This window comes from Sprattus sprattus (assembly GCF_963457725.1).
Source record: "Sprattus sprattus genome assembly, chromosome: 7".
NCBI lineage: Eukaryota > Metazoa > Chordata > Actinopteri > Clupeiformes > Clupeidae > Sprattus > Sprattus sprattus.
Genome location: NC_137926.1, coordinates 1,111,120 through 1,118,619, shown reverse-complemented (window position 1 = coordinate 1,118,619; position 7,500 = coordinate 1,111,120). Strand labels below are relative to the sequence as shown.

The 7,500-nt window shown below is 45.5% G+C and overlaps 2 protein-coding genes across 2 annotated transcripts in view; one reads left to right on the top strand and one right to left on the bottom strand.

The window, feature by feature from the left end:
• The window catches only part of il11ra (interleukin 11 receptor subunit alpha), a 44,837-nt gene extending 44,304 nt beyond the window's left edge, over window positions 1-533 (top strand). Inside the window, exon 12 of the mRNA XM_080842533.1 lies at window positions 1-533. This exon is cut by the window's left edge and continues 1,255 nt beyond it. The gene's annotated coding sequence lies outside the window, so the exon portion shown is untranslated.
• A 5,002-nt stretch (window positions 534-5,535) lies between these two features.
• Window positions 5,536-7,500, bottom strand: part of tmem267 (transmembrane protein 267) — an 8,638-nt gene continuing 6,673 nt past the window's right edge. Inside the window, exon 3 of the mRNA XM_080842010.1 lies at window positions 5,536-7,500. This exon is cut by the window's right edge and continues 358 nt beyond it. The gene's annotated coding sequence lies outside the window, so the exon portion shown is untranslated.

Sequence of the window (7,500 nt, the reverse complement as noted above, 5' to 3'; positions counted from 1 at the left end):
CCGTGTACCCATCCACCCCTTCACTCATCCACCCCTTCACCCATCCACCCCTTCAACCTTCACCCATCCAACCGTGTACCCATCCACCCCTTCACCCATCCACCCCTTCACCCATCCACCCATCCACCCATCCTCTTAGTGGTTGTTGTATCCCTGCTCCATAGCCGTCCAGAGCCCCCTCCATCACTCCCAGTGAGCTCCGCATCCGGCCCAGCTCCGGGCCAGGTCCGTCTCAGAGCCGTCTGCCCTCTGGGTCACACAGCCGTGAAGGACGTGTGGCAGCACAGCAGAGAAGAGAAGAAAATCACCCTGATTGGTCCACGGCAGGCGTTGCCCCCGGCAACCCTCCCAGCAACAGAAACCTCAGCTTCAGGCGTCTCAGTAGTGCCTTGTCTGGAACCCTACACCCTACACCCTACACCCTACACCCTACACCCTACACCCAAAGCTCTCGCCCTCCTGTTGGTCTGTTCAAGACATCCAGGTGAATGTATTTGTGTTGACATTTATGCAACGTGTGTTTAAAGAAAAAAAAAAAAAAAGAAATCCTGTAGTTTTGTCTGGGATTGAGTTTTTTGAAATCCTTTTCTCTTCATTCTTTCAAGCTAATGCAATTTAGTTATACTGAAGCCTGTATCTTGCAAAACAATGTATAATAACCATTCAAATAAGATGTTTGTCGATACAGTATATCACTCTTGTATAAATGTGTTTACGAAATATATATGAATATAAATATATTTGTACGTCATCCCTCAGTGACATAAAGCTCATAGTATGTACAGTGTATCCCCCTTACTTTAGTCTGGTCGTGACCTATTATCTTCAAGGCCTGTACTTCATGAAATGAAAAATGTTGTTGGGGATTTGGACTTTGGACAAAATCCCCTCTGCCGACAGTCATTTAGTGTGCATACTATTTGAGCATACTCAAAAAGCCCCTCAGTCATTTAGTGTGCAAACTCTTTGAGCATACTCAAAAGCCCCTCAGTCATTTAGTGTGCATACTCTTTTTGAGCATACTCAAAAGCCCCTCTACAGACAGTCATTTAGTGTGCATACTCCTTGAGCATACTCAAAAGCCCCTCTACAGACAGTCATTTAGTGTGCATACTCCTTGAGCATACTCAAAAGCCCCTCTACAGACAAGTCATTGGCCAGACCAGGTCCTAACCAGGCCACACCTGCACTCGTACTCTGTACCAGTAGGCCAGGCCTTAATCTCAGTAATTTCTGCCTGGACGTGTCCTATGATGGCAGTAGTCCTCTCGTGCATTTTTTTTAAATACAGTTGAACTCAAGAACACCAGCAGGTCAGGGACGTCTCCACAAAGGTCAAAGTTCAGTTTGTCCACCATGTGTATAGCCTCATCTGTTTCTCATCAAGACTCATATTCACCTTCTTGTTGACTGAAGAGATTAGACTGACAGGCTGCTGGATGCGTCTGCGAGGCTGCTGCATGCGTGTCCAAGGGTGCTGCATGCGTGTCCAAGGGTCCTGCATGCGTGTCCAAGGGTGCTGCATGCGTCTGCGTGGCTGCTGCATGCGATGCATGTCCATGACAGAGATGCAGTCTGTATTCCCTTCCCGAGCGCAGCTGGCCAGACAGAGAGAGAGAGAGAATGTACACGTGCAGTAATTGGCAGCAGTCCGTTTGTGTTGTAGTTGGACTCCAGGACTGATTCTCGTCAGTGAAACTCCAAATATGAAGAGCTTTGTGCAGCTTAGCTGTGTGTGTAGCTGATGGGATGTTGGCAGCTCAGTATTGACTGAAGTTGAGATGCGTTTGTCTCAACGCATCCTTGCTTTTCCCTTCCTTTCTATGTTGGACAGAACATAAAGTAGTATTTTGAGATATCTATTTCTATTTGTTCATTTATGAACTCAGAGACACTAAAGTGTAAGGTAATGCATAAAGATGGTTTGGGCTTGTTTTGCACGCTTTGTTGTTATGGTAGGCACCGTGTGGTTTGGGCTAGGTGTCCCACACGTAGTCGTGGAAACGGAGGGCAAAGTGAAGTGGACTGGATGGTGTATTATGGGATATGTCACATGGTCAGTGTTTGAGTCAGTAACGTTGGTGTGTCAACTTGAGTCAGGGAAATGGTTGGATTGCGTAAGAATAGACTCTGTGTGTATGTGTATGTGTGAGTGTGTGTGTGTGTTCATTCCACCTAGCAAAGGCTGCTCCCACAGGGCCAACAATGCCGAGGCCTTTCTCTCCACATTTTTATAGTTTCCTATAAACCCTTTCTGCAACCCGTCATTTAGATGTTTTCCGTTTGTAATTGAATCCCAGTCGCACTCCAGTCACTGAGATGCAGGCATTGTTTGGTAGAGTTTCCATTGTTAGCCTCATGAGACCGTGTGTGTGTGTGTGTGTGTGTGTGAGTGTGAGTGTGTGTGTGTGTGAGTGTGTGTGTGTGTGTGTGTGTGAGGCATTGTTTGGTAGAGTTTCCATTGTTAGCCTCATGAGACCAGCATCAGAGGCACAGAGAGGGAGACAGAGGGGGGAGGGAAAGCGGAGATGTGCAGAAATCTGTTCCCTAAAAACCTGCAGCTTCAGCCCCTCCGAGTACGGAGAACCGAGGCGGGATTGAAACAGGTTTGAACAGGTTCGTGGCTAAATTAGTTACAGCCTAGGTGGTATTTAGCCCCGCATTCTAATCCAGGTGTGTACTTTTAGTCATATCACCGTGGTTACCAAAAAAGACTCAACTAACACTGACAACAGTAATGTGGCTATTTGTTTTGTTGTTGTTGTTGTTGTTGTTGTTGTTGTTGTTGTTATGTTCACCTCCCTGATGGAGCCCTGTTTCCATGCCAACCCTCAAGTCGTCTTGACATCGAGAGATTTAGAGATGTTGCCAAGAGAAGAACAGGCTTTGCACTCGATCAGCCTCGGGACTCGGTTCTGTTCTGTTCTGCAGGCCCATTCAATGGCACCAAAGCGGTTTGGACCCGATCTCTTTGCCTTTTATCCGTAACGTTAATGTCTGACAGTGGACATACTACTGGTGTTGTCTAGTAGTAGAAAAAGAAGTCCATGATTTAAAGTACTGTGCATAGAGTCTTTTACTTTTCTGTTCAACACAATAAGCTGATTTGTTACTTCGACTGTATTTTTGTGAAATAAAAGTATTTTATCACAGAACGGCTTTTTGTTGTTTCTTCCTCGGCAATAGGCGTCTCCTTTGAGTCGTTCATAATGAGTTAAGTCCAAATGTGGCGTACAGAACCCTCAGAAAGGGAGCGGCTCTGGATCCTGACGACTTCTCGTAAGTGTGAGTCTCATTTCAACACGTCGTCTTGAGTTATGGGGGAACGGACTCAGAGGTCTGGGGATGATTGGGCTTGGATGCTGACTGGCTGACTGGCTGAATGACAGGGTTGGAGAAGAGAGCGCTTTATGTTACTGAAGGCCCCCACAGACACATCTGCTTCCACTGGAGATCAGCTGACCCGAGAGCAGAGAACACAAACCTGCTGCACCAATCAGAGCAGAGAACACAAACCTGCTGCACCAATCAGAGCAGAGAACACAAACCTGCTGCACCAATCAGAGCAGAGAACACAAACCTGCTGCACCAATCAGAGCAGAGAACACAAACCTGCTGCACCAATCAGAGCAGAGAACACAAACCTGCTGCACCAATCAGAGCAGAGAACACAAACCTGCTGCACCAATCAGAGCAGAGAACACAAACCTGCTGCACCAATCAGAGCAGAGAACACAAACCTGCTGCATCAATCAGAGCAGAGAACACAAACCTGCTGCACCAATCAGAGCAGAGAACACAAACCTGCTGCATGAACTCCAGTTCCAAACAGGAAAGGATGTCAGCCCTCCATCAAACAGCCTGCCACAGATGACGCTGGAATGACAGAGGATTGGACATCTCTACTCCTGAGTGTTTGTTTCGCTTTGGTTAGAGCAGTACAGAACTACACGAATGTTTCCAATAAAATGTCATAAATCTGTTTGGGGGGGGGGGGGGGGGGGGTCCAGCAGCACGATCAGAGCAAGAGCTGCGTACCCTTATTTCTGCTCGAGCAGGGAAACGCCTGAGGCAACACTGACAGGAGGGGGACATTTGGAGGCTAGGGTTCGAGAGCCGTCTTTCACACTGGGTTAAAAATATTCCTCAGAACTGAGGCCCTTTGTCTCCACGTCAAGTCCAGATTCCTGAGTCACATCCTCTTTCAGTAGATAGCTGCTTCTGAGGCCGGAGTTTAGTGTGAATGATGCCAGATGCTCTGGAGGCTCAGATGCAGGGGATAGAACTCTGGTGCCTCTGGAACACGCCCCACAGAATCACAAGAGTTCTACAGGTCTCGATCCATATCAAACACAGAGAACTCTACTTCCATATCCAATCAGAAAGGAGAGTTCTACATGTCTCAATCCATATCAAACACAGATAATTCTTATATCCAATCAGAAAGGAGAGTTCTACAGGTCTCGATCCATATCAAACACAGATAATTCTTATATCCAATCAGAAAGGAGAGTTCTACAGGTCTCGATCCACACCAAACACAGATAATTCTACTTCCATATCCAATCAGAAAGGAGAGTTCTACAGGTCTCAATCCACATCAAAAAACTAGAATAGGAGAATTCTAATACCATATCCAATCAGAAAGGAGTTTTAATCCTGTGACACGTCCGTTCTGAAGTCTTTACGGGTCAGTTTAATGTTGATATTTACGAGCCAGTCCATCAGTAACATGCTGCTCCCTGTAACACCGCCAGCTTTCAGCGCAGCGCGGGAGACGAGGGGTTAAACCTGTCAGAGAAGCTTCCTGTTGCAGCCTTACAGATAGAGGAATATTATTATTATTATTATTATTATTATTATTATTAGGGATGCACCGATGCATCGGCCGTACATCGGTATCGGCCGATGTTTGCCTCTTTTAATGTTATCGGCCTATCGGTAATAAACTTGACTTTCACCGATGGTACTGGCCGATGTTTATGGCAGGCAGTTTTTAAAGAAAAATATTGTATTATATTCGTTTTAATCTTGAATTTATATGGCATTCCATAAGGGTTTATGCTTGTGTTTTGTAAGGCTGCATTGCAAGCATCTGTTTACAGTTGAAATGATGTCTTGATGCCTGGTGATATTATATTAAATAAAGTTTAGTTAAAAGATTAAAGATTGTTTCATAAATCTGATTGAATTTATGCTCATTCAAAATTAAGAGTGATAAAGGGCTGACATAATTTAACACATTGCTTTTTAGATAATGATTTCATTATTTTCCTGGCACAAAAGGGTGAATGAATAACAACAAAAACAAAATAAACAAATATCGGTATCGGTATCGGCATCGGCCAAGAATTTCCATATCGGTGCATCCCTAATTATTATTATTATTATTATTATTATTATTATTATTAAGTGTCAAAAAGTCTACAAATTCATATTCAAGAGGTGAAATTTATTAAAGAAAGAAATGAAAGTGACTGACAATGACATTACTTAATAACAGCTTATTTCATTACAACAAACATTCATCCCTCTTTTATCAAATAAATTAAAGCTTTAAAAACAAGTTCAAGTATGGTGACAGGTGTGCAAAATGCAAATAATAAGTTAAATTCTACAAAATGTATAGACAGAAAAGAAATAGCACTTAAAACTGCAAGTGAAAAAGCCAGAGGCAGGGGTTCTCATATGCAGCAGTGGTTCACTTGCTCCCTCTGCAGGCCGGCCAAGGAACAGCGGCTCCTTTCGGTTAGTGTTTGGTGACTCTTCATCAGAACTCCAATGGACCAATCACAAACACCCCCTCCACTGGCACAGAAAACACACTCGCCTGTGAACATCTTGGCTGCATCTTCCGTCTTCTTAATGAATTGAGTAACTGAATGGCTTGGCCTCACACTCAGACACACACAGTCAATTACACTGATATTACTTTCTGGCAGCCCTGGAGACGATGAATAAAAACTACCTATTAAAAGATGACATGTGCACTAAAATGCCCCTGAGGGTAAGAAAGAAAGCACAGAGAAAGACTGTGATTGGATACACACACACACACACACACACACACACACAAACCTAAACCAGCGACACTAAAGTTTCTCCTCTTCCAGTGAACAGCACCTCCCGATGGGCACGGAAGGGATTGATTTCCTTCACTCTAAACGTGAGGTGTATCTGGACGCTGAAGCCAATCAGTTCATGAAAGCGTAAATAGTTAGTGATGAAAAACACGACGCTATACGTCTGCTGAGGCTTTAATGCCTCAAGAGTTTGAGGAACCTTATTTCAGAGGAAAACTTGAGATTTTAGAACCGCTAACTTCACCTAGCGAGGCCGGTCCAGTCCAGCTCTGAAGTCACCACCAGCAGAGACATCCAGCCCCTCTCTCTCTCACACACACACACACACACACACAGCCCCCCTCTCTCTCTCTCTCTCTCTCTCTCTCACACACACACACACACACACACACACACACACACACACACACACACACACACACACACACACACATACACACACACACACACACACACACACACACACACACACAGCCCCTCTCTCTCTCACACACACACCAGCAGAGACACAAGACACAGGAGAAGGAAAGGCTATCTGGGCGCCATGGATACGCCAGAAAAAAGCTGCTTTACAAAGAGAGAGCGGTAAAATCCACTTCCTGTGAGAACGTTCAAGAGCAGGAAGGGAAGGACACGAGTGAGGCATCATGGGCCAGGTGTGAGGCATCATGGGCCTGGTGTGGAGGTCCCTGAAGTGGTACGTGTTCGTCTGTCTCGTCTTCCATAAAGTCTATGGGCATATGAGCGCACATGTGAGTGTGTGTGTGTGTGCGTGTGTGTGTGTGTGTGTGCACGAGTGAGTCTCTATGATGTTCAAATGTGATGTCTATCTGTCTTCTATCTATCGGTCATCATCTATCCATCTATCTATCTATCTATCTATCTATCTCCCCCTGCCACGCTGCCCCACCAGTGTGTCTGGTGTGTGTGCGGCACGGCACCCCAACCTGTGTGTGTGTGTGTGTGTGTGTGTTGGTACGCTGAACTCTTCCTATCCTGACAATATTATCCCTTTCACACATTACTGTGTTAGAGTGTGTGTGTGTGTGTGTGTGTGTGTGTGTGCGCGCTGAACTCTTCCTATCCTGACAATATTATCCCTTTCACACATTACTGTGTTAGAGTGTGTGTGTGTGTGTGTGTGTGTGTGTGTGTGTTTGAGCAGAACTCTTCCTATCCTGACATTATTGTCCCTTTCATACATCACTGTGTTAGAGTGTGTGTGTGTGTGTGCATAAGCAGAACCCTTCATATGCTGTCACTATTGTCCGTGTCAGACGTCGATGGCCACGCCGTGTTTGGTGGAGAGGATGTGGCCCGTGTGTGTGTGTGTGTGTGTGTGTGTGTGTGTGTGTGTCTCTCAGACGTCGATGGCCACGCCGTGTTTGGTGGAGAGGATGTGGCCCGTGCGTGTGTG